Source organism: Pelodiscus sinensis, chromosome 20 (assembly GCF_052426305.1).
Source record: "Pelodiscus sinensis isolate ZL-2025 chromosome 20, ASM5242630v1, whole genome shotgun sequence".
NCBI classification, from domain to species: domain Eukaryota; kingdom Metazoa; phylum Chordata; order Testudines; family Trionychidae; genus Pelodiscus; species Pelodiscus sinensis.
The window spans coordinates 16118491-16144578 of NC_143071.1; the positions used below are offsets into that span (position 1 = coordinate 16118491).

The 26088-nt window shown below is 46.9% G+C and overlaps 1 protein-coding gene across 3 annotated transcripts in view; it reads right to left on the reverse strand.

Moving 5' to 3' along the window:
* Nucleotides 1-26088, reverse strand: part of ABCC3 (ATP binding cassette subfamily C member 3) — a 101352-nt gene that overhangs the window by 64916 nt on the left and 10348 nt on the right. The window contains exon 1 of one of the 3 annotated variants that reach the window (XM_089771882.1): nucleotides 19459-19809. The exons of the other annotated variants lie outside the window; for them this stretch is intronic. The gene's annotated coding sequence lies outside the window, so the exon portion shown is untranslated. Of the gene's footprint in view, nucleotides 1-19458; nucleotides 19810-26088 lie in introns of those variants that run through there. 3 annotated transcript variants of the gene reach the window in all.

Genomic DNA, 26088 nt, shown 5'->3' on the forward strand with positions numbered 1-26088 from the left:
GCGTTTCTTAAACTGTTCTCCATGGCACACTGGTGTGCCACGGAACAACAGAATTCAAAATGGCCATCATTAAAGGGGAAGGTGACCTTTTTTTCCCCTCAATTACTTTCCCCCCAACTTTCCTGCCCCCCCCCCCAACAAAAATCCTTGGTGCGCCTCATAAAAAAAAAAAAGTATTGTTTGGTGTTCCTCAGTCTTAACGTTTAAGAAATACTGCTGTAGGGGCACTGAGCTGCGGGAGGATATGCAAACCCAAGACCCAACTGTGATGGACTTGGAGCTGCTCTGTAATAATTTATGAACACAGTGTGTTCGCCTTGTTACTGGGGTGTTTACTGTACGAATATAAGGCATTAGTACAGCAGGGATGTTGAATTATTGTGTAACTAGTAAGATTTCATGAGGTTCCACGGCTATTCAATTACATGATATCTAATAGTCCCAGGCAGTGGGGCCGGCAGCCAGAGCACTCCAGGTCCCACTCCCGGGGAGCCCTCGCCATCTCGCACTGCTGCCTCTGCCCAGGCTTAGGGTTAATCATATAGTTGTCTACACAATGATATCTCTATAGTATAGTAAGGGACTGTCTAGAGAAACAGAGGACAAGGAAAAGAATGGCTCAAGATAGACAGCTGACAAAACTGGTTTGGACCAGAAAGCCTGACAGCACAAAAGAAGAGGGTTGAAAATGGGATGCTCTTTCAAGGAAGTGTAGCTATTGTTGAGGAAGGATCAAACAGAGACTCAGGGACATGCGAGGAGCTTCTGGAGGAGCGAGGCCTACCTGTGTCACTATTACTGCATGGTATTGTTTTAGGCTAGAGGCACATCCATGTAGACCAGTGATGGGCAACCTGGAGCCTGTGGGCTACATGTGGCCTGTGAGATATTTTGTTTACTGTTGCCCACACACAAGGTTGCCAGATTCCACTGGTTTCTGTCCATGTCGTTTTCTCCTACCTGTATTACAGTACTAAAATGACATGCACATAAAGCAAGGGCACATGAAGTGAGGTGTGTGCTAATTGCAGACAACATTGACTGTGAGATCCATGTCTTCCTCCTGCATCCAATCAAAGCGCTGCTACGGTTCAACTGGCTCATCTCGCAAATTCTACATATACAACTGCAGTGAGCAAACCTGCCCTATCCCTGGGGGCTGTCTTGATTACAACAATCTTGCAGCCTGCTGAGCTAAAGGAAGGCCTCTCACTACCCTAGGTTGCTCACTGCTGCCTAGGGTTGCCAGATGGTTTCAACAAAAATACCGGACACACTGGACATTACATCACAATCTACATTCCACCGTATTTTGAAAATACCGGACATTTTATATTTTCTCAATTTGTTTCCCGAACAGAAAGCTCAAATACTGGTTCAAAACCGGACATCTGGCAACCCTATTGCTGCCATAGATAGTTTGTTGTTTTAAAATCCATTTTCCTCTAAAAGCGCTGTTCCCAGCGATAAAACAAACACCACTTGTGTTCAGTGAAGGCTGATGGCTTTCCACCACGGATCCGAAAATCACAAAGAAGAACCACAGGTCCTCAGACTCAGCTACACAGACTGCCATTGCTCAGGGCTCCACATAAGAGGACTGCGGAATTACACCCAAGCAGAGAAACACACGAGGCCTGGCATCTTGCGGATGCAGTCAGGGATCCGTGAAGGGACAGAGAAGCAAAAAACCCTGCAACTGTGACACTGACATTTGGGAGTCATTAAAGATCTTGTGCCCTTTATCATGATAGATGAGCTATGAGTGATCATTGCAAGTGTTGTGTAATCCCTTACAGTAAATTAACCTCAGCTAAGCCCCAACCTGTCTATTACAATGGTTACTTCTGGCTTTGCAATGAAGAACAAAGACTTACATATTGTATTACATGGAAGCATTATATTTGCCCATATTTGTCTGAGCTTAGTTCTATTTAAAAAGGTCATTATAATCTATAGCAGGGGTCGGCTACCCCACTCCCAGACCATGATTGGTCTGGGGCTGGAGGGAACCCTTTTGCCCCCCATTCCCACTAGGCATCCATGCCCTGGAAGAGGCTTGGCACACTCCCCCACTCCCAGGCCAATCAGAGCCTGGGGGCGGGGGAGCACAGGAAGCCTCCTCCCACCCTGAGAGGAGCACGGGGTGCTTTGAAGTGCCACGGGCTCCTCGCAGGGCTGGGGCAGGGCGAAGGAAGCCTCATGCAGCTCCCTCACCCCCCGGCCCTGATTGGCCACGTGCTCCTGGCAGGGCAGGAGGAGGCTTCGTGCACTCCCCTGCCCCCAGGCCAATAAAAGCCTGGAGGTGGGGGAGCATGCGAAGCTTTCTCCACTCTGCCCCCACCCTGCAAGCAGTGCGTGCTGTGCTTTGAAGAGCCGTGTGCTGCTCGCAGGGCGGGGGCAGAGCGAAGAAGGCTTCAGGCACTCCCCTGCCCCCAGGCCGTAACTGGCCTGGGGGCAGGGGAGCAGCAGAACCTCCATGGGCTGGATCCACCCACTTGGCGGGCCAGATTTGGCCTGCAGAGGCTCTTTTGCCCACCCTCGATCTATAATCAGTGACACTGCAGCATGTGTTAGGCTATTCTGAATCTAGGGCAGCGTTGGGCAATAACCAGCAGGTGGGCTGAAGGCGCTATGTCAGGGCTAGCCCCTGGTGGGCTGCCATTGCTGTATTTACCAGCAAATACAGCCTCTGCAGGTATAGGTGCTTGCAGCTCCTGTTGGCCATGTAGCACCCTTCGTGGCCAATGGGAGCTGCGGAAAACGGTGTCCCAGTCCACAACACAAACATCCAGTATTATGGGAGATGATCAGGTTTAAACAAACTATTTGTTCAGTGTAACTTTGAGGATCTGGAAAAAGGCTACATTTACGGACAAAATCTTGTCCTTCTTTCTAACACTGCTAGAAAAATAAGTAAATCTCTTCTGTAAACAGCACCCAGTAAAATGAACACAGTTGACACGTAAGAAGGAAAATGTGCTTCCTCGCAAACATCTTGTGCTACACTTGCCATCTGCAGCTTCAGATATGGAGTCTCATTCCCATGTTGTGCCTACTGTTTTAAACACACTGTCTGCAAATAAAGAAGTTAAATTATTTGCCCTCTTATCAAAACTCAGAACTAGAGATTTCAATGTAATTAGTGGAAAAATGTTTTCTGTCTTATCTTGGTTAGCGGATAACAGTTATATCTAAAACGTGGTAGATAATTTTAAGTTTCCTGCAAAAAAACCCTTATCAAAATGCAGAAGATTTTAAACAGGGAGATTATAAAATTAAGACCTATCTAAAACACACATAAAAATTATCTGTGTATAAACCTCTTGCTATGGTTTGACCCCCTTTGTGTTTTTTGGACTTCCAGCTATCCATATAATCACAAACTTCCAGTTAATTCAATGTCCCTTGTAAACTGATAACTTCTCCAAAAGGGAGGTTCTTCAAAAGTGCTTTCAAAATATGTTACTTGTTTTTCTTCCAAATCAAAGAAGGAGACTCTGAAAGCAACAGCTGCTGTTTAAGTGAATTAAACAGCTGCAATCTGCTGATAAGGCTTAGATTAATATATGGTCACAATGATGAACTATTAAGAGTTCTGTCCATGCTGCAACAGTCCATGTGCTATACAGTAATTCCTCATCATTTAACACTATAGATGCGTTTCTGAAAATGTTCGTGCTAAGCGAAAACGTGCTATGCGGGGTCAATTTTCCCATTAAAAATAATGGAAAAAGGTGGGGGTTGCATTTCAGGTGGTGGTGACAGTCAATTTTTTGTTGGTGCTGGGTCATCAGCGACAACATTAGATATCTAGCAACATAAGATAACTAGCAACACAAGTCGCTGCAGTGTGTTAAAACACAAAGATAAACACGTGAGTGAGCGGAGGAGTGCTGTGACCATGTGTATTCATATGCTCATGCATATTACCACTGTTTTCACCAACTTATACTGCTGCACAAAGTAGTCTGCCACTTGATTATTTTCGTGTTATTTCGGGGACAGTCGTGTTATTCGAAAACCGTTCCCTAAAAAAAAATCGTGCTATTTCAAAAACATGTTAAGCAGGCACGTGTTAAACGAGTAATTATTGTACAAGGTAGCTCCTTTGACAAACACAACTTCCAAGATCAAACCGGCAAATTTCTAGCAGGGTGGTCAGATCCCTACTAGTCACACATCTGCATAATGAAGCTTTGGGAAAGATGAAATGAGACACTGGGCTACACTCTTATCTGGTGTACGAAGGAACATGTTCCCTGACTTCAAAAGAGTTGCACCCTTCTATGCCAAGGTCAGAATCTGACCAGCTAAGGAAAAGGTTTGGTTTTAAGTATCACATAAAGGTCTGGAAATGGTGCGGGCATGGAAGATTTTCTGTTTTACCCAGACCATTTTGTCCATCTCTACAAGCAACCTCGGTCATGCATAAAGGCAATGAGATAAGCAAAACTGACTGCAGTCACACCATTACACTGTAATTCCCTTCAAAAAACCTGCACACAGAGCTCTAATCCCCTCCCCCCCCATTTCTGCCTCCACTAGTAATTTTGTTCACTGGACAGAGTATGACGGGGATGAGAGTTGAGGAGGAGAAAATTCACATGAAGCTCAGCATGCCACAAAAGAAGAGAGTCGGACATTTAATAGTTCAAAGTCAATAGAAAGGAAAAAAACAAGGTCCCTAAACTTGCCCTTTTTATGACCAGGATGAAATGGGTCTCCCTGACATCTGGGTGAGACACCTATTGAAAGCTCAGACTTACCCAGCACTCTGCCCCAGCCCTCCATCACTTTGATCTGTAAGCACAACCAGTTTATTCTATTGCCTGTGGAAGGCAGCCTATATGGCTATGTCTACACTGCAGTTAGAAACCTGGGGCTGGCCTATGCCAGCTCAGTCTGACTTGGCTTCCCAAGGGGGGAGCACTGAGTAAGGGGCTGTTTAATTGGGTTCAGACCAGTGTTCTCTGTAAGTGGCTACTCAGGAGAGATTAAAAGTGCTGCCCAGCTCATTAGCAGAACACCCACAGCTAGGGATTTTTTGTTCTTACACATGGTGCACATTCACACGAACCTCAGTACACACAAACCAAGGGTGGCCAACCTGCGGCTCACGAGCTGCATGTGGCTTTTCAAAGAAGTCATGCCAATAATGCTTTAGGATAGAGACATTAAACAGTGGGAGCAGAAGAATGAGCATAACAGTCACCACAAAGTTTGGCTGAAAAAAATTAAGATGGGAGAGGTGATTTTGACCCCTATGCCCTCATCTGTGGAAACTTTCAAGACCACAAATGGTCTTAACCTCTGTTTAAATCTCACCTATCCAGAACGAGGGGTAGTTTAATATTATTTGTTGTGATCTGGCCGATTATTTTAATTGAATTCATTTATCAATATGTATTTTGTCACTTTAAAAAAAACACACCTGAAAGTACAGGGGTACAGGTGGAGGTATGAGCGCCAAAAGGAAATACATATACAAATTTAAAACATCAAAAAGGGGAAGACAGAAGATAACCAACATTCACACAACAGAGAAAATTAATATGTACCACACTATTGACTTATGTGGGTTATCACCATCTGGTGGGCTATTCAAGGTTAAAGTCCGAGAGGAAGCAGAAGAAAAGAGAGAAAGATAAAGGGGAAAAGCAAGAGAAGTTGATAAATACAGGTAATGGATCTGTGACTCCATAGGTGATAATTATATCCCAGGACAAATCTGGCAGAAATCATCCAGGATACTTTAATTGCTAAGGAGACCATTTGCTTTGCTCTATTAATGGACAAATAATATTCTGCCAAGAACATTTATTGTAAATTCTGGCAATTTTTTTGCGGTACAAGTTGAACCTCTCTAGTCTGGCACCTTCAGGACCTACCAGTGCTGAAGCAGATAATTTGCCGAACCACAGAAGGTCAGGATTGTCTAGCAGCATTTCCTAGACTTCCACTGCTTATAGGGATGTCAATGTGTAGTCGACTACACAATTAACTGATAAACCTAGGCTTATCAGTTAATCTTCACTACATGCATTTCCCCACCCCCTCTGCTGCCTCTGTATCAGAGGCAGCAAGGAGCAGGGAGCAGCAGCTGGTACTGGGGGGAGCCCAGTTAAAAGCTGGTTCCCCCAGCACCGGCTCTGTGGTGCCACCTGCCCTACCCCCACGCTCCAGAAGAGGCAGCAGCGGGAGGTGGGGGGCAGGGAAGGCTGCTGTAAAGCAGCCTCTGATCATGGCGGACCCATGTGCCCCACGGACAGAGGCTACTCCACATCCCACATAGCAGCCTCTGTCCCTGGGGAACTCAGACCCCCGCAGACAGGGGCTGCAGCCACTCTGCACTGCTGCCTCTATATCAGACGCAGCAGTGCAAGGCAGCAGGGGGCTCCCTGGGAGTGGGGCCTGGGAGTGGATTGGCTGCCGGCTTCACTCCTGGGGGCTATCAGATAGTCCTGTAACCACAAAGATTTCATGCAGTTACACAACTATTTGGTTACCCCATATTTAACATCCCTGCTGCTTACTGGGCTCTTAGAAGACATTTAGAGGTAAATTAGAGCTAAATAACAGCACTGAGAGCCAGGACAGGTGGCTGTAAACAAACTTTATGAGACGGCTGGAAACTTGGCCTCCCCCATGACAAATAGACATTTGGCTAACTAAAATCATGCCAGACTATGGATGTTGCTGGACCAGAGCGTGCCGGACTAGAGAGGTTCAGCCCATATTTCCCTTCCATGTTACCTCACCTCCTCTAAGAAAGGAAATGAGGCCAAGGTACCAGCCTAGGATTCAGAAGAGCCACATTCAGTTTCAGGCTCTGCCACAGACTTCCCCTCTCCATGTCTTCTTTTCTTGCCTGGAAAGCAGGGACAGTAATGCTTCCTTTCCCCATCTTCTGTCTATTTAGACCAGAGCTACTCAACTTTGGAAGCCCCGGGGGCCACAATGATACTCACAGCACATGCCGAGGGCCGCAGCTTAAGTGTGGTTGTATATACATGCAAATATATATGCAAATAGCTTCTTTCATACTGACAGGCATGAATATAAAGATTAAAGCAAGACTACACAACACACAGGGCCCATTTGAGTCAGTTCTGCCGATATAAATAAAATGCAATATTTACCCGATTTCCACCCACATGACAGCACTTTTAATGAGCAATGACAGTCCAGGAATTTAACAACTAAGACACCTATCAACAGAAGACAATTATATTGACTCGCCACTGTTCCCAGTGGAGGCCGTGTTCAAAGGATCCCACCCATGGGCAGAGTGTAAACCCAAAGCACACCATGGGCCACAAACTAGAGAGCTGCAGGCCACATGTGTACTGAGTAGCCCTGATTTAGACAGTGAGCACCTCAGAGCAGGGACTCTGACTATGTGTTTATGCAGCTCCAAGCATGGGGTACCCATAATACAAACAATGATGATAACTCGGCTCAAGGACTCTAGTGAGCTGCTGAGTTCCAGAAGCCCTTTCACCTTTGGGAACAAAGTCATTTGCATTGCTAAGAGATGATTTCATCCTTACGTACAGAAGCCACAACATGCTTCATTGATCCTGAGATGATGCGTATCTGACTCACTTCCTGCAGCTAATTTCACAAATGAAAGCTTTACCAGGGCAAAGGTAATGACCTTATTTACTGCTTCCAATTGTATCTTAGCAACTTTGCTTATCAAAAGTAGGATCAAAAGGAAATGAGCGTATATTAGCACCTGGCTCATAGACAGAGTTCCTTTTTCACATGTGTGCATGCCAGGTCTTAGTTTACAGAATACATTACTGAGTTTGTTCTCTGTGCCAGTGAAGGACAAACACTGTAGACGCCGAGTTTTTATTCTTAGTCATAAAAACATGAGGATTTATGTAACGGTTTATTTTATATTACTGTCAAACTAGGAATGTTAAATATTGGTTAATTGAATCATCGATTAACCTCATGAATTCTTATTGAGGAGCTTCAGGGGGTAGCCGAGTTAGTTGGTTATAGAAAAAACAACAAAAGGTCTGGTAGCACTTTATAGACTAACGAAACATGTAGATGGTATCATGAGCTTTCGTGGGCACTAGAAGTGGGCTGGGCCCAGGAAAGCTCATGATACCATCTACATGTTTCGTTAGTCTATAAAGTGCTACCAGACCATTTGCTGTGAATTCTTATTGGTTACTCAACTATTCTATAGTCTCCGGCAATGGGGCTGGCAGCCATTGCGCTCAGGCCTCACTCCCGAGGAGCCCTCTGCCACTCTGTGCTGCTGCCTCTGTATCAGAGGCAACAGCGCATGGTGCCAGGTGGGAGCTGGTCCATGAGGGTAGACAGTTTAAAAACCAGCTCCCCTTGCGGACTGGCTGCCTGTCGCCCTGCACTGCTGCCTCTGGTGGGGTGGCAGCAGCCCCTATCCAGAGTGGGGGCCCTAAGTTCCTGGACCTGGTGCGAGCTGGAATTAAGCCAGGCTCCTAATACACTTTAAATATGGAGTTTCAGCAGGTTGCTGGCCAACCTGCTAAAAAATTTACTGGTGAGAATGGGAAGGGGCCAGGAAAAGCATGTAGTCTATAGCATTAACCTATAAGCTTTTGCTTATCAGTACAGGCAGTCCCCGGGTTACGTACAAGATAGGGACTGTAGGTTTGTTCTTAAGTTGAATCTGTATGTAAGTCGGAACTGGCGTCCAGATTCAGCCGCTGCTGAAACTGGTCGCCAGTTCTGACTTGCATACAGATTCAACTGTCCCCAAGTCAGCTGCTGCTGAAACTGCTCAGCAGCTGATTTCAGGAAGCCTGGGGCAGAGCAACTTTGCCCCAGGCTTCCTGTAGTCAGCGCTGGTCAGTTTCAGCAGCGGCTGACTTGGGGACGCCTGGGGCAGAGCAGCTGGGGTGCTGCTGGGTTGGTCCAGTAGTGCCCAGAGTGGCACTGCAGGACCAATTGGCAGCGCCCCAGCTGCTCTGCCCCAGGGTCCAAAACAAAAGCCTGGTCTGCTGGGGGTGGGCACACTAGCTGCGCCCCCCCCCCCCAGCAGACCAGGGACACGGGGAGCAGAGCCGCAGAGGCAGCGGGGTCCCCGCCACTGCTGCGGCTTCAGTCCCGGGGCCTGTGGTCTGCTGGGGACGGTCCCCAGCAGACCACAGGCACCGGGACTGAAGCCGCAGCAGCGGCTCTTCCCCGCGCTTCTGAGGCTTTGCTCTGGCAAAGCCTCAGAAGCGCGGGAACCCGCCCGGTGCCCCTGGTCTGCTGGAGATGGTCTCCAGCAGACCAGGGGCACCAGAGCAGCTTACGAACGGGGCTCTCTCGCCCCGGAGCTCGCAGGTAGCAATCCGCCACCTCGACCTCCGGGGCGAGAAAGCCCCGTTCCTAAGTGCGGATCCGACATAAGTCGGATCCGCGTAAGTTGGGGACTGCCTGTAAATGGGTTAATCAATTACACTATTACATCCCTATGTCAAACTGCCCTTAATAGAGTTCACAACCCACTAGAGAAGAGGGGAGCAAACTACAGCTCGTGGGCCACATCTGGCCCATCAGACTCTTCAGTCTGACCCCTGAGCTCTCACTGGGGAACAGGGTCATGTTCCCTGAAAGCCACGTGCTTGTGTGGCCACTGAGGATTCAAATGCCACCCAGCTGATTAGCAAAGCGTCCACAGCTAGGATTTTGATACTACTGGTTGTGCACGTTCACACAGACCTCGGTGCACCTACAAATGTATTCCACATGGGGATGGAAAAGATTAGCAGGAACGTTGGTTGAGACAGCTTTGAGACAGCCCAATTCCCAGATAGCACAGTGAGGAGGGGCACTGGCAATCAGGAGAGGCTAGTTCCTGGCTCTTCACCTTTGGCTCCCTGGTCTGTAGCCTCAGCTCCTCCCATGCCTGGGTGACAAGATCACAGTGTCAACAGCCCAGGTACTCCAGGCATCATGATCCAGAGATGGGGAGCTTTTCAGGAACTTACCAGGTAAGCCCTACCCAGACTTATGCCCACTGCCTGGCTACTTCCCTGGTACCAAACCTGCAAAGCCCCCTGATGCCACACCCCAAAGACTCCCACTTCAGTAACAACCCTTATAGATCCCCAAGCTACATTCTACAGAGTCCCTGTCCCCCATCTGAGAAACATCTGCATTCATGCCCCCCCATGCAACTTCCATACCCAGATGTGGCCCTTGGGCCAAATAGTTTGCTCACTAGACACAGGACTAGGGATGTAAAATCTTGATTAGTAACTGGTTAAACTGGTGCGGGCAGGCTGGAGTGGCCTCCCTCCATAGGTATTTAGGACACAGCACTGAACTAAATACTATCTAGGGATGTGAATAGTTAAGGGGTTAACAAGTAAGCATCACCCTTACTAGGTGATGCTTACTAGTTATGGTTAACCAGCAGGAGCTGGAGCAGTCCCCGACCTGCAGTGGACAGGGGACTGCTCTAGCCCCCACCGGTTAACCATAACCTAGTAAGAGTGATACTTAATTGTTAACCAGTTAACCCCTTACCCATTCACATCCCTAGATAGGACACAGCACTGAACTAAATATGGTCATCATGAGTCCAACACAGAGTATTGCCAAATCTATGTGTTCAACAATCATGGTAAGACCCCCTAAGTAATCATGAGATTGCATTAAACATCATGTTTTAAATTTTTTTTTGTTTTTTCCCCTCTGCCATCTGGCTCTGGAGCATTAGATTAGACTATAGTCGAATTTTCAAGCTTCTCTGCAATCATGAGGATCGGAACTTTAATTTATTTAAAGAAATTACAGCAGAATCTCAGCTTTCATCACAATGCCTATAAGCAAAGCATAAATGATAGAGCTAGCAATATTCTATTCCAGTAGAAGCAGCAATACAGTGTGATTTTGAATGACAAGATATAATTGCCTTGGAGAGAGGGCAGTACGGAGCAAATAAAGTGATGTGAGATCTCATGAATAAACCTCAAGAGCAAAAGCAAAGGGAGTTAGGATTATTTTTTCCAGAAAAGACTCAAGTCAAGGTGACCTCATATAGAAATTGTTGAAGTTATACCAGGTAGAAGAGAAAGACTTCTGTGAACTGTCCTAACCAGGAGCCGACCCGCTGACCCTGTTCTAAGCTAGACAGCTGTGCAAGTCGCTCTGCCTTAAAAAGAGGGGTGTCTCACCTGGAAAAAAGTCCCATTATCCTTCAGCCAAGAGTGGGGCAATCTTGGCTGTCAGAACAAGAGTAGCTTGATTAGAAACACGACTGAGGAGCTAAAATTACAAATGAGGCAGCTTCTGCTCCTCTTCATAACCACTTGCCTACTCCATTGTGCGCGGACTCACCAAGGTAGCCTGCTCCACAGAAGGGCAACAGACTCATGCTCAGACACAACCTCAAAGGAGGCTACTGGAAGAAAGTTTCTTAATGCTGCTTGGATTGTCTGCCTGTGTAGCAGAAGAGGGAATAGTGAGACTAATAGAAGTGATGATCAGACTCATGGTCGACGCTTTCTTCAATAATCACACTATTATGGATTTTCACTTACATGATCTCCAAAAACAACAGATAGTCTGGCAACACTTTAAAGACTAACATAACATGTAGATGATATCATGAGCTTTCGTGGGCACAAAGGTTATCTCCAAAGATTACTTTCTACTTAGCGTAACTACGGATCTTCATATTCCTTAGTTGCCGTGACACTGTTCACATGAATGCTATGTCTTGGCAGTAACCTCTGAATCAAACAAATCTAGTGGCAGATTAGAGGTTGAGGATGAAACAGTTTGGCTATGAGTCTATACACTGAGGTTAAGTCACATGGGGTGCCTACAGAACAGCTTCAATTAGCTAATTCTGACTGTATCGCACAGAAATCATATACTCGCAGGGCTAGATTGTAATACCAATATTCATACAGATAAATCCACTGAGGGCCTATCTGTATGAATAATTGCTCATCAGGAACAGCAAGGGCTTCACAATCTGGCCCTAAACCATGATAAACATCATTGAAATGTAGTGAAAAGATGCTTGCAAAATATGATTTCAAAATCAGGATATGACCTCCTCCCTTGTCTGAGAAGTCTTTTAATCTGTTTTTTAAATGGATTTGGCTGTCCTGTCAGACAGGGCAGCCAACGCAGGGAGAAAAGATAGGATCAGTCAATGACCATGAAAGAAAGCGATAATCCTGTAATGGAAGTCAGAGGAAAAGCAGAACTTGTCTGTAAACACTGTCACATTGTTTTACCACTGAACAAACTGCTTGTATGCATGTTGTAGTTCCTGTGTATTATAAATGCATCAACTGGAATGGGTGGTTAGTTAAATGGTAACCAACTTTAGAATACAAGAAATATAACTCCCACCAAAAAAAAAAACAAAAAACTAGCTTACCTAAGAATTGATGTCTATAAACCAGCGTAACTACATAAAGTTCTAACTGTACCGAGACCTTTCACTGACAATGTAGTGCCTTTTTTCTTATCTCTTACTAGCAGATTTACCCAGGATTGCCCAGGTCCTTCAAGACTGGGAGCTGGCAGTGTGTGTGGGAGGGTGCAGGACTCAGGGCAGAGGTTTGGGAATGCGGAGGGGAGTGCAGGAGGCTGGAGGGATGTGAGAGTGAGGGCTGAGAGTAAAGAGGGGCTCAGGGCAGGGGGGATACCATCCAACACGGGCCTTTTCTGTCCCCCAGCCTCCAAGGCTGTTTTCTGCCCCTCCCCCAGGAGTTCTCTCGCCCCCCTTTCGGTGCGGCCACCAAGGACCTGGCGGGGGAAGAAAAGGTTTTGGACAAGGGGACTACTTACTCAGTGTGCTGGCAGGCAAGATGGCAGAGCCCCAGCCTTGCTGACCACTCCCTTGGTGGTACGGCTGCCCCCAGTGGACGCTCTACAGGGTAGCTCTCCCCTGTGGCCCCTCTCATATTTTGTGTCACTCAAAACAGCAGCCCCTCCATTTGCATGTTATGGAAAACAGTCCTTTTCCAGGGGTTTCCCCGTTGTCCTGGCACAACCAAACCCTGACCTTGCTTTAAGTTAAGAGACGAGGAAGCTGCCTACTAAATTTGGTGGCCCTAGCTCTTACCATTTAGGAATTCGTGAACAAATGGACTCACAGACAGACACACAGACAGACTCTAAAACATACAGGCTGTGTCTAGACTACATGGCTCCATCGATGGAGCCATGTAGATTAGGGTTGTAGGCAAAGGGAAATGAAGCGGCGATTTAAATAACTGCAGCTTCATTTAAATTTAAATGGCTGCCGCGCTGAGCCGACAAACAGCTGATCAACTGTTTGTTGGCTCAGCACGCTAGTCTGGACGCTCCGCGGTCGACATCAAAGCCCTTTGTCGACCGCCTCGTTATTCCTTGTGGGATGAGGTTTACCGGGGCTGCCGACAAAGGGCTTTGATGTCGACTGCGGAGTGCCCAGACTAGCACGCTGAGCTGACAAAGAGCCGATCAGCTGTTTGTCGGCTCAGCACGGCAGCCATTTAAATTTAAATGAAGCAGCGATTATTTAAATCGCCGCTTCATTTCCCTTTGCCCAATTAACAAATCTACATGGCTCTGTCGACGGAGCCATGTAGTCTAGACATACCCACGTAAAGATAGTATGTTCTCTCCATATTGCAATGGTATGGTATGGTATGGTATGGTATGGTATGGTATGGTATGGTATGGTATGGTATGGTAAGCATACAGACGTAGGAGAGACCCAATGCTACATTAATATTCCTGTGAGAACAGAGGATGTATCAGAATTAAACCAGTGGTGGGCAGCCTGTGACCCACTGGGATTCCACTCCCAAAGTGCTTGGAGAAGGGGAAGGAGTAGGAAGTGCAGGGCTCCAGTGCATGAGAGGCACATGGGAAAGAGATTTGGGCAGGGGGTGCCAGGGCCACAGGTAGAACCCCAGTGGACTGCAGGCACCACTGGGTTTCAATTAAGTGGCCCAGCGAGACACAGAGGGCCACTCATTAGTCTTGGTTGCCCATCACTGCATTAGACAAATGCAATGCTTGGTGTCCAATGCTGAAGATCTCAATCAGCTGGAAATCCTCATCTATCAACGTTTTCTAAGAAAAATGATTATCTAAGATTTTTTTCAAAAGCACCTACATGACATAGCCCCATTGAAAGACGTAAGTGACTAAATCACTTAGATACTCTTAAACATGTATCTAATATTTCCTAGCACTGATATAGCAATTTTCAAGTTCAAAGTGCTTTCAAATATTAATTATACATACCGTATTTTCCGGCGTATAAGGCTACTGGGCGTATAAGACGACCCCCTAATTTTTTAGTTAAAAGATAGGTTTTCGTCTTATACCCCAGCACCCCTCCACCTCCCCGGCTTTGCTCCCGGTGTCCCTGGTCGGCTGGAGACGGTCCCCAGCAGACCAGAGGCACCGGGAGCAAAGCCGCAGCAGCGGCGGGGTCCCGCGCCTCTGAGGCTTTGCCAGAGCAAAGCCTCAGAAGCGCGGCACCCCGCCACCGCTTCAGCTTTGCTCCCGGTGCCTCTGGTCTGCTGGGGACCGTCTCCAGCCGACCAGGGACACCGGGAGTAAAGCCTCGGAGGACGCTCCGGCAGCGGGACAGCCACAGCACGCCTGGGCTGCCCCGCCGCCGGAGCCCCTCCGCGGCGTTGCAAGCCTCGGGGGAAGCCGGCGGCAGCAATTTTTGGGGGATGTTTTGCAATTTTGGGGGGATGTTTTTTAGCATCAAAAGTCGTCTTATACGCTGGAAAATACGGTAACAAATGAGACTGGAGATTTTTGGAACCAACAAGGTTTTATAAAAAAAAAAAAAAGTTAGAAAAATACAGAAACATTCCTTTTTGAAACCAAAATCACGTCAATATTTATAAAAAATAGAATCATTCGATAGGCCTGATTGGAAAAAGGAAAGATTAATAAAAATGCTGTAGAACTGGTATTACTGAAGTGACATGCACATAAAGCAAGGGCACATTGACAATGAGGGGCATACGCTCCCTCTGCATCCAATTACATTGCTGCTATGGTTCAATCAGCACACCCTGCAAATTCTAGGTACACAAGCACAGGGAGCAAAACTACCTTGTCCCAGGAGACCATCTTGGTTATGACAATCTTGCGGCCCACTGAGATAAAGGAGAGTCACTTGCGTAGCCCATTCGCTAGCCTAGTTTGCCCAATGCTGACTTAGACCCTTCCTCACATAGATCCCCAGTTACAGAATCTTTGTTTCCCTTCTTTAGGCGTTCTCTGGGGCTTCTTGGCCTATTAACACTTCTCCAAAAAAAAAAAAAAAAATTGGGGGGCGAGGGAAGGCAGGGGAGAGGAATTAGGTCAGCAGTCTATCATTCACTGCAAGAGCCTTCAAAGGAATAAGCTACCTGACACCTTCCCCGCTTCTGGATATGTCTACACAGCAGGACTAACGTCAAATTAAGTGATACAACTTCAGCTACGTCAATTGCATAGCTGAAGTCAAAATAGCTTAAATAAACACCCTAGATAATAACAAAGTTGTGTAATTTCCACGAGGTCCATTAACTGCCACAGTCAACCAGGGAGGGTCACAAATTCTCATATACTGGAACATTTTTCTGTGCTACCATTTACTTCTGAATCTCTTTGTCTACACATCAGTCCACTTTGTTGGCTGCGCATAGGAGGATGCTGATGGGTGCAAGTTATTCTAGAGCTAATTGTGCATGTATACTATGCTTATTATATTCTCTGAGTGCTTGATTGATATTAACTGCATTCAGAATATTGGTAACAACAATCTTTTTATTTAAGCAAAATTTAAAAGATTCCAAGTGTGGCGGGGCTCCTCCCCGCCCCGTTCCCTTCTCCCCGAAATTAAAGCACTAGCAACCGGCCCGGAGGCCTAGTCTAGTAGCCGCAACAGGCCCTGAGGCCTAGTCCGGCCTCCGCAACGGGCCCTGAGGCCTAGTCCACAGCCACAGCAGGCCCTGAGGCTTAGTCCACGCCCTGAGGGGTTGGGGTAGGGGGGTCCGGGTCCTCCCTCTCCACCAGACCCCAACCCAGGGCCCTAATGGTGGTGGGTGATTCCCACCACTGGCTCAGTGGGGGTGGGGGGTCCTCCCCAAAACGTGCTGAGCCCACCGGGGGGGGGTTTCCCTGCCCCTCGCCCTGGGTTGCTTCCTACCCCAGCCTTGTGGCCGACGGAGGTCCCACCTGGCGATGCCGGGCTGGCGGCGGCGGCAACGTCAGCCGGTCCCGTCTCTGGGGCAGCAGCACAAGGGATGTGCACTGTAGCGGGGCGGGCGGGCGGGCGGCCCCCCGGAGTCGGCGTTGGGGGCGTGCTCACCCTGGTGAGGGTAGCAGCAATAGTGGTGGTCCCTCCGGCTCGGATTCTGGCAGCAGGTCCAGCTGTGGCCCTGCGGCTGGGGCTCCTTCCTCCCTGGCAGTCCGCCCCAACTGAGCAGCCTGGCAGCCTTTTATAGTGAGGCAGCACTTCGAGCATGCTCAGTAGGGCTGTGGGGGAGGGGCGTGTTCTACCCAATAAATGGGCTCCTCTCCCTCCTGCTCAGTGTGGGGTAGGTTAGCCCCCTCACATCAAGGAACAAAGAAACTATTATGATCATATTAGTTTAAGCTGCATAAAATAAGCCGTGATAACATAGCTTACAGTGATGCTTTGCTAACAGCACCCACTTTCAGATAAACCAAACCTCCTTTTGTGATCTCTGCAAACACAGTAAACATGAGGATCCAAGGATCTTAAATAGGGATATTAAAATGTATTTATTTAGGTAAATGTATAACCACTGAAATTTTCAGCAGTTACACATTTTTGCACTGGCGCTCATCTACTCCACCTCCCCTCCCCCCCAGTGCTGCTGCCTCTGATACAGAGGCAGTGTGGAGGGGAAGGAGCTGCATACAAACCATGTGTACACTTTCACATCTCTAATCTTACACTGCTTTATAAACATTAAAACATCTCTGTGATACCCTATGTGACAGACGAACTAACTAAACTGTAGAGGCCATGTGGTTTAGCTCAGTGTTTCTCAACTTTTTTTTTATAAAGTACCCCTTTTAAAAAAAATTATAAGTACCCTCAACGCCCCCCCTCCCCCCACTCTAAACCAATGCACCCCCTCCTCCCACAGATCCAGGTACCCCCAGCCCCTCCCCCCCACTCTAACCCAATGCCCTTCCTCCCCCCAGGGCCAGGCACCCGCAACCCCCTGCTCTAAACCAGTGCCCTGCCCCTCCCACACATCCATGCACCCCTAACCCCCTCCACTCTAACTCAGTACCCTCACGCTCCCACAGAGCCAGGCACCCCCAGCTCCTCCGCTCTAACCCAATGCCCTCCCCCTCTCCCAGAGCCAGGCACCGGGCGTATGGTAATCATAACTTTGAAGTGCCCGCTCTCGCCACCTGGCCCTGCCTCAGCAGCTTGTCTGCAGGGAACAAGTGGCCCGCCAGCGCCGGGCTCACCTCATAGGGCTGCGCACTCCCACCTCAGTCCAGCGCCCCCCTATTGTGGCACCCAGGGGCAACTGCCCATCCCTCAGTACATCACTGATGTGGGTGGCGGGGCCTTGGAGCAAAGCTTATTATGCCGCTTCACCGCCTTTTAGCTCCTCTCTGCAGCACCACAGGGAAGGGGCGATGGGGATGCGTTGTACTGAGCTGCTGGCAGGGGTGGGGGTAATGAGCATCTCCAGGTTCAGCTGCCCTCCCCGCTGGAGCACCCAGGGGAGGCTGCCTGAGAGGAAACGAACCAGGAGAGGTGGCCGTGGAAGTAATTTTTTTTTCCTCCCCGCCCAAACCCGCTCCCCAACTTGGAACTCTCCTGGGTCTCACCAGAGTCAGAGCTGCCACAGCCACACACTTTTCCCACCAGCTCTGGAGCACATGCGCAGAGAGGCTGTTAACGTCTAAGTGCGCGGCTCCAAACATTCAATTTGACTGGCATATGCCTTTGCCCCCTCCCCAGGGCAAAATCCTGGACATTTTTTGCCAAATTTCACTTATGTTGATGTACCCCCTCCCCAGACTTCTCTCGCATATCCATAAGGGTACGTGTACCACTGGTTGAGAAACACTGCTTTAGCCCACACTACCGCATAAGTCTGTCTTTAAAAGCTAACCTGTTTTAGCCACTAGACTCCCTCTGTTGGAACTAATATTACAGTAAAGAGGTGAAATGGGATAACTTGAAGCTTCACAACTTCATTCGGACTTTAAATACAACTTTTCCACTGGGAACTTTTAACTTAAATTTGTATTTGTTTAAAGTAAACTGACTAGCAACATATTGAACTACGTTGGCTTGTGGGCTCTCCTAGAGAGACACAGGATTTTGCTCCTGTTCACTTTGAGCACCAAGTGGTCTCCCATCGAAAACACTCAACAGTATCTACCCCTCATTTCTGTGATAATACCACCTAACTCTTATACAGTACTTATGCATAGATCTCAGAGTGCTTTACAAAGGAGATCTGTGTATCATTCTTATTTTATAAATGAATGGGGAAAACGACAAACAGAGAGGTAAAGTAACTTGCCCAAGGTTACCCTGTAGACCAGTGGCAGAACCCAGAAAAAAGACAAGTCTCCATTCACTAGGTCATGCTGCCTTCAATAAAATAATTGTGCCTAGTGTAGGATCATCCCCACAATACTTTCTGTAAGGCTTTACTGGAGGGAGTGATAGATGCAGCAAAGTAACAATTTATCAACACTATGGTCTACTTCTCTAGCACACGTGGGTCATATATTGCTTAATTTCCTGTTTGCCTGTGCACAGACATGGTAGCTGATATATGATGCAATAAAACAGGAGGCAAGTTGCAGCCCGTATCGTACAGCTGAGATGTGAACTGAGATATGAAGACATAGGCTACTCTGCTATCATGATAGATAAGCACTCCTTGCCTCTCCCATCCCTGAATATGTAGTTTTCAGCATACAGAAGTGTGTGGCACTGAGACGTAAGCACTGGTGCTATGCAGAAAAGCAGATATTAGTGTTACTTCCTAATTGCCAGACAAAATAGTTCTTACAGCCTCAAAACACTGGCGTTTCGGATTCATTTAAAATTGCTGTTTTGAGAAATATTGTGCTCATTACATAAATACGCCATATGTGCCTATTAGTGACTAGTGGTCAGAGCAGGTGGCTCAAAGCCAGGAGCACTGGATTTTGTTCTTAACTCTGCCATTGACTTGTGTGTAATGGGGTAAGCCTCTTAATCTCCATGCCTCAGTTTCTCCATTTGTAAAATGAAGCTAATAATAAACACCAACTCATGTTGTTATAGTGCTGTGTCTGATACATGTGTAACCTACACACCTAGTGGGTGTGGTTCACTGTCCCATGTTGTGGCACTTAAGCAACTTACAGCAGAGAGATAAGAATGAGTGAGCGCTACAGCCCAAGCTGAGCAGCTGGCTTTATAACTCAAGCTATAGAGGCTCCTACCTGAGGTCCCAGGTTCAAAGCAGCCTGCAGGCAGCTCCATGTCCAGGCAGCTTAATTTTTATCCTTCACCTTCCTCCTATCATATACCACACTGGTAGAAATAGCAAAGAGAACAGAATCCATAGCATCTCTAGACAAAGCACAAAAAGGAACAGTTAACTTGCCTTCTTAAAGAAAGCAGGCCATTTAAAGTCACCAGCATACTGTCCTCAGCACTTTCCTCACTCTTTGGAAAGATTTAATTCTCACTCATGAGCACGGGGCCAAGTTCTGATCAGTTAGCCATAGCAACACCAGCTGAACTAGTAAATACTGTCAGTCATTAAAGAACCATGTTACTATAATGTCCTTACTATAGACCAGTGTTTCTTAAATTATGTTCCGGGGCATAATTTGGTGTTCCTCGGTCTTAAAAAGTTTAAGAAACACTGCTATAGACAATGCCACTGGAGCAAATACAAACTCCACAAATATAAAAGCCGTCTTTTCCTGTTCACCAGGCAGACACCCTGAACAGAAAGATTGATGGTCACTTTGTATTTGTATTACAAAAGCAATCGGAGGCCTCAGTAAAGATAAGAGGCTCAAGAATGGCACAAACAAACAAAAAATAATCACATGAATACAAGGTCTTAGCCATGAGGCTAGTTAACGACTGGAACAGCTTATCAAGAAGTGTGGATTCTCTATCACGTCGTCCTTAAATCAAGATCAGAGGTCTGTTTAATAAATATGTTTTAGTGCAACAAATTAGCCCTGGTGTAAGAATTACTGGGTGAAATTCTTAGTCGGTATTGTGCAGGTGGTCAGACTACCTGATCCTAATTAATCCTTCTGGGTTTAAAATCCAGAAAAAATAGGTGCCTTGACTATGGTCTTATAATCTAGGCCCCTGATCCTGACAGGACTTTCACACAAAGCCTGCAGAAACATGGGGATCCTCACAGACCGAAGGCAAGAGGGGAGAGGGTAAGGTTTTTTATTAAAAAGGACATAGAAGAAAAAAGAATAGTGATTCTATTCCATCCTTTACGAATTTACTATGCCAGTGCTGGGCATCCTACAGCCCGCAGGCCACACGCAAGCCATCAGAGTAATCTGCTGGCAGACCGAGACACATTTTGTTTATGTTGACTTGTGGTCCTCCACTTCCCGCAGCTCCCATTGGCTGGGAACAGCAAATTGCTACCACTGGGAGCTATGGGGGGCTGTGCCTGAGGACGATCAACATCAGTAAAATGTCTCACAGCCCACCATTGGATTACCGTGATGGGCCATAGGTTGTCCACCACTGTACTACGCTGTGGTACTAGATCTATCCACCTCCATAAACAAAGAAGAAAGCTCTAGTAAACTCTGTGATAAATTCAAGACGGCAACATTTACTCAGTTGAAAAGCATTCCTATCCAAAGCAGCCACACTCCAGCCAAGGGGCAGGAACGAACAGCTGTGTTTAAACATGTTTAATGTTCTATTTGGGATGTGTTTGAAAAAAAAGATACAGAGAACTTTCCACAATTTAGGTTGGAAGAGACATTGAGGATCACTTTTAAACTTTTAATTGCTTGTTACTGATTTTTTAAAAAAAATCTCACCATTGTTTTCACTGAAATTCATGAAGAAGATAGTAAAAGGAAATGATGGTAACAGATCTAAAAACACAGAGGGAGATTTTTCAGAAGCATTTTAGGGATCTAGTGTAAAGTATTCAAGAGATTTGGGCTCCTAAATCCCATTGGATTCAATGAGAGTGGGGCACCTGCATCATTTAGGTGCTTTTAAGAATTCTACTCAGAGTGAATGGGACTTGTACTTCTAAATCCTTTAGATGTTTTTGAAAAATCTTACCTACTACGTTGCCACATTCAGCATATATAAGAGCAACCGGAAGGCTGCTCTATCTTATGGTAGGCTGGGAATCCCTAACCATAACCCCTCTTGTTGCCCAGAAGAGATGTGTCAAAGGAATTCTGCACCACTGGATGATTCTAGTATAGCTGATCGCACTCGCGTTATGGCACGTTGTGCTAGCTAGGGGCCTTCAAAAAACAAGTGCAGCCCAGCCAAAGATCAGGATGTCAAAGATGTGTACCAACCACTCAAAACAGAAATCCAACAGAGATACAAAACAACGTAACAGAGCCAGGGAATGAATTAAAAATCGACCAGAAAGGACCACTACTGACCTCCTGCCTCACACAGGTCAGATAATTCAATCTAGTAGTTCATGCATCAAACCTGACAGTTTGTTGAGCTACAGAATCTTTCAGAAATACTCTATATCATAATTTAAGGATTATAGGTGAGAGATAGGGTTGCCAGATGGTTTAACCAAAAATACCGAACACTGCCCCTTCCCCGCAAAAAAAGAACACCGGGAAAAAAATTCTGTTGGGAGACCAAAGTTATTGATCAAAAAAAAAAAAAAAAAAAAAAAGAACACCAACAGCAGTTATTAAGCAAAAAAAATTAATTAAAAAATTAGCATGGCCCCTTTGAGAAGAGGATTTTTTTTGCTGGCAGCCATTTCGTTTTTCTGTTCCAGCCAGAAGACAAGCACCTGCAGAACCAGGTAAGTGGAGGCGTGGGGGGACATCCAGGGGCGGAGGGGAGCCCAACGGGGCGGGGCGGGGAAGGAGGGGACGGTGTCCAGGGGCTGGACCTGGTTGCTGAGTGTGGTCGGGTTGCCAAGTGTCCAGTATTTTCGCCTCCTGGCAGGGGAAAAAAAAAAGAAAGAAAATACCAGACATTTTAGGTGTCTGGTATTTTCTGAATTTTTTTACCGGACAGGAGGCAAAAATACGAGACTGTCAGGGTCAATACTGGACACCTGGAAACCCTAACAGAGAATCTATCCCCAGGTAAGCAGTTCCAATGGTTGCTCTTGAAATGGCTAACTACTGTACTCTCAAAAGCAAAACTCCATGTACTTATAAAACTTCTACATCAGCTTTAGTACTTGTGAGTAAACGAATGTGTAACTGTACCACATAACATATTAACACCACATCTTGAGCCTATATCAACACTGGCACATTTAACAAATAAATATGGTCTCCCCTTCCAGTTTTGTTCACAAAAAATATTGTTACTGCACTGTAGAAGTGCTGTGGGAAAATGTCCTCCCTGGAACTGTTAAACAAAAAAACATTTCTTTTAGACGTAGCAAACATTTCTCTGTGTGGCGAATAATTGCCAGGAGATAGTATACTGTTTTCATCTGGATTTTTTATAAGGGATTACACTGGTAGTGATAGTGAAAACCTTGACTGAATAGGTATTCTCTGTTACTAGCAAGACATAATCCTCAAACTTTTAGATGAAGTATTTGATAGTTAACAACACAGTCAAAAACATACAAGTACCATATTCAAAAGTGACTTAGAATAGGTCTGCACTATGAGATTAGGTTAAATTTATTCAAATTGAAGGTGCATGTTCTCACATTGCGCATGAGGTCGACTGAGTGGGTCCTCAGTAGCATGGCTACTTTTGACTTTGACAGCAATGCTCTGTGGGTAGCCATCCCACAGTTCCTGCCACCCGTATGCATTCTGGGTTAGACTCAGTGCCTGATGGGATAAAAACTTTGAAGCGGTTGGTTCTGGGTACATATTATCCTACAATGCACTCATCTCCTCTCTGTCCCCCCACTCCCACTTGGAAGCAATGGCATACAATTTTTTGCACTCTTTTTTGTCCCTGGTTATCCGTGCAGGCACCATAGCACCGCAAGCATGGACTCTTGCTCAGGGCTAAATGACTGTGGCAAGCATTGCAAAAACCTGGCTAATTATGCTGCAATTTGTTCAGAGCCTAGCCAGGAGCCACTGGAACAGGAAAGAAGGTGGAGGAGGCCACAAACAGAGACATGCATGAAACCACTGAGTGGAGCAATTGGCACATGTTATCAGCAGAGGATCCTGTTGACACAGTGGAATTCTGATCCCGTGAGACAAACACAGACTGCTGAGACTGCCCAGTTATGCAGCTATGGGATGACGACCAGTGACTGCAAAACTCTCTCATGAGGAGGGCCACTTTCATTGAACTTTGTGAATAGCTTTCCCACATCCTGAAGTACAGCAGTACCAGAATGTGACCTGCTCTGTCAGCAGAGAAGCGTGTGGCAATAGCCCTATGGAAGCTTGCAATTCCAGACCGCTATTGGTCAGTTGGGAATTAATTTGGAATGGGTAAATCTACAGCGGGGGCTGCTGTGATCCAAGTACCCAAAGCAATCGATACCCTTCTGCTACGAAGGACAGTGACTCTGGGAAAGGTGCAGGACATAGTGGAGGGCTTTGCCATGATGGTGTTCCCTGACTGTGGTGGGGAAATGGAAGGAATGCACATCCCTATCTTGGTACTAGATCACCTTGCCAAAGAGTACATAACCTACAAGGGATACATCTCAGTGGTGCTGCAGGTGCTGGTGGATCACAAGGGCCATTTCACCGACATCAATGTGGAAAGCAGCATGACGAACACTTCTTTAGGAACTTTGGTCTCTTTAGATAGCTGCAAGATAGAACTTTCTTTCCAGCCTGGAAAATTACCACTGGAAACATGGAGATACCAAGAGTGATCCTTGAAGGCCCTGCCTACTGCTTGCTCCAGTGGCTCATGAAACCACACACAAGCAACCTGGACTGCAGTAAGGAGCAAGTTCAACAACAGTCTGAGAAAGTTCAGAAGGTGGTAGAATGTGCTTTCGGCTGTTTGAAAGCGCACTTTAGAAGACTGACTAGGGTAGACCTCAGCAAAAGCAACATTCCCATCATTGTGGCTGCCTGCTGTGTGCTCTGTAATATCTGTGATAGTAAAGGGGAAAGGTTTCTGATTAAATGTGTGTATGAGGGGGGAGGGTAGAGGCAGATTGCCTAGTTACTAATTATGAGCAGCCAGCCATCTAGGCAATAAGGAGAGCACATTGAGGGATGTTTTGAATCAGAGAGGCTTTGAAAACAAGTTTCATGAATGGCCAGACAGTGATGTGACAGTCACATACGTCGCTCTTAGCAAGGTGCCCCATATATTGTGTGTCCTATTCTGTAAACCCTGCCCCCTTCAACTGACACAAGCAATAAAGATCCTGTTCTGAAATCATGCATTTTTATTTAGGGAACACAGAAACAGAGAACACAGACAAGGAGTTCAAAGCGTGAGCTCTGGAGGGGAAGGGGAGAGGAGGGGAGGGCACAGGATCAAGTGGCATTTAACACCCCCCATGTCCCTGTTCAGCAATCAAAGCCTTGGGAATAACCACTGTCTGTTCCAAGAGACACTTCTGGGAGTTGAGTGCAAGGTTGCCCTTGATTTTCCTCCCCCCCCCAATCTGGGAGAGAAGGCAATGGAACTTGGTGAGGAAGGCAAGTGGTTCAGCATGGGGAGTCTATGCTCTAGATGATTTTCCTGCACCTCTACCAGTCACTTCAGCATCTGTTTGCTCCCCATGAGCCTCAAGATCTCATCCTGAGTCTTACGTTCGTGTTCCCTGCATGCTCCCCTCTCCTCATTCTCTGTTTGTATCACCCGCAACATCCTTCTCCTCCATGCGTTTAACTGCACCCCGTCGATGTGGGTGGATTGCATTTGCTCATTAAATAGGTCACCCCGAGAACTTTTTCTCGCCTTTTGATCTGTGATAACTGAAGTGCTGGAGGACCAGGGAGAGGGGACAGATGACTCACTGTTGTACACGCTGCAATGGAGAAAAAAATATGAAGGGCAGACCTGAGAGAAGAGTCACTGTAGAACACACAAGCTAATATTTTAACATGTGATACACAATAGGAACATGTTATGTACAAGGCTAAAGTTATGTTTTTAAGTGCCTCCTAGGCAGGTTCAAGACTCACAGATCTGCACGATGCATCTGGACTCTGGTAGCAGGCATGGTAAGCAACAGGTTGGGGGTTCTCGCTCTTTTGCTTCTGCTTTGAAACCAGGTCTAACAGAGTGCTTGCAAAGTACATCTGTCATGGCTGCCTAAGCTTCTGCATTTGCAAAGGGGGACTGCAGTCGTGAGGGGCTCTGCTGGGGGATATGGAGGAGCCAGGCGGACTTACAGAGGCTCACACAGCCAGCATGTGTTTGCTACCCCGTTTGCCAAGAGAGTGGAAGTTTCCTTCCCACGGGGTCCTGCCAGAAGGGATGGGGGAGCCAGGCGTACAGGCTTGCTCATGCAGTTAGCTAAGCTGGTGACATCAGTTATGGAGCTTCCTTGGCTTCATCCAAGTTGCCATGGGTGATATCAGTCTTCTCGGAATCACACAGCATGACGGGGAGCAGATGCTGACTGAATGTGACCAGAAACTTGGACCTCATGCTGCAATGCTTTGTGCTGCAATGATGCCAGACCACTCACTGCTGGCCTGGCGTGGGAAGGTCGAGGAATAAGGCAGCCTCCCTAGAAACCTCCGGAGAAGGATGACAGCGTTCCACTAGGCCAGTTTTGTGGAGCTGTGCTGGAAGGATTCCCACTCCGTTTCCAGACTTGTTAAACTTTTCTGTGGAGCCCCCGCTGTGTAGGCAGCATGGCTGCCACAGATCAAACCCACCTGCAGCATGCTTACAAATGACAACTCACCAGACATGCCCTTTCCACTGTCAGGGTCTGGCAGCAG